Below are 1,895 nucleotides of genomic sequence, written 5' to 3'. Positions count from 1 at the left end.
GGTGTAGGTGGGGGTGAGGGACATGCAGAGGTGGTCAGATCCAGCCAGGTGGGGGAGGGGTGTCGCTCTGAAAGCATGCCTGATGTTTGAATAGACATGGTCCAAAGTGTGTTCTCCTCTCGTAGCAAAGTCCACGAACTGGACAAATTTAGGAAGCACAGTCTTTAGGCAAGCTTTGTTAAAGTCGCCGGCGACAATAAAAACCCCATCGGGGTGGGCAAGCTGTTGTTTGTTTATGGTGTTGAGCAAGAGGCTGAGAGCCGTGCTAACGTTAGCATCCGTTAGCATCCGGCGGTATATAAACAGCTATCACAATAACTACTGTAAACTCCCTCCATTATAATAATAATAATAATGTCCATCAAGTCACAACAATCAAAACCAGTCTAACGTAATGAAACCCAAAGTAGTCCATATCACAAACTCATCATAGTCATAATAATAATAGATGGATAGATGAGGTATCTCAACCACTTTTAGCTGATGTTGTACATTTCTGAGAATTTTTAAAGCCCCCAACGGTTATTGGAAGTTGTTGCATCACTTACCTTTCCTCACGCCATGTCCACTGCAGATGAGGGCCAATGTTTTCCATGAGGCTAAACATTTGTGAGCTGTTCTGTTTTCCCAAGGCGGATATCTGACCTGGAAAGCTAGTTTTGCATTTTTAAGATCAAGTTGCAGCGACTGAGATTCCATTAGCTGCACTAACTTCTCCAGGGACACTAATTGGAGCTTTTATCCCATATTCATGCTGGCATTGCTCTGGGGTGGCTGTGGCTCTGGAGGTAATGCGAGTCATCCAATAATCAGTAGCTCTGGTGCTGTTCTCATTCCCAAGATAATGCTGTTTTGTCAAAGCTGCTGGCATGTCACATGTATACACAAGGTGTCCTTTGGCAGTCTGTTATGTACTGTGTTATGGCAAAAAAACTGATGGGCTGGAAGTGCATATTTTAGCCTTGACAAGTAGTTTCAGTACTAAAACCTATGTAAAATAAAGTGCTTGAATGTGACTTGAATTCCTCACTGGCAGCAGCTTTAGGTACTTTCTTTTTCATTTTCAGAGCTGTTCACAACCCTCTGTGTACCACTACTTCTCAAGAATACTTCTCTGTATTAATCCTCTAATCCAGGTACTGCACATAATTCTAAAATAAGCCATCCCATAACAGAAGCTGAAGCTGAAAGTAGCTTGAAAATGATCATCACCAATCAGTGTGAGCATGAATGGCTCTTTGTATCTCTGGACAGTTTACCGTGGTGTACTCTGCCTCTTGCCCTAAGATAGCTGAGGTATGCTCCTGCGACCCTGAACTGAAAACGTGGAACAAAATGTATGGATGATTACTTTTAAACATTGTATGTTGTACTAGATGAAACCAATTACCGTTTGTATGAAACCCAAAAATGTATTTATTTATTTAGTTATTTATATTTTGATAACAGAACATTAAGCGTCAGGGGAAATTTATGATAATGGGTGATTCTTGGAGCATGGTGGTGAATAGACTTACTGTGCATTGCTCGAAGACATTATGACTTAAAGTTATTTCTTTCACTTCTTATTTGATGAATTATTTTTTTAATAATTATTTTAGTTATTAAGGGCAAAACAGCAAGCGAAACCTACCTGACTCTCCCCAGACATTACCTTCTAGTTTCCTATCTCTTTCAGATTGCACCTTTTGCATGTTTGCATGTACCTCCATTCCTTTACATCACCCTATATTCCTTCCTGTTTTTGAATTATGTGTTCACCATTTCCATCCTTTCATCCTTACTTTCCTTCCATTTGGCCTCCTGCTCATCCTCCTCTACTCATACAATGTACTTATCGTCTACCTTCCTTCTTTCTATCATATCAGTCAGCTCTTTCCCCTTAGCAGTCATAG

This window comes from Pundamilia nyererei, unplaced genomic scaffold (assembly GCF_000239375.1).
Source record: "Pundamilia nyererei isolate P.nyererei 1_Seehausen unplaced genomic scaffold, PunNye1.0 scaffold00108, whole genome shotgun sequence".
Taxonomy (NCBI): Eukaryota; Metazoa; Chordata; class Actinopteri; order Cichliformes; family Cichlidae; genus Pundamilia; species Pundamilia nyererei.
This window is presented reverse-complemented; position numbering follows the sequence as displayed.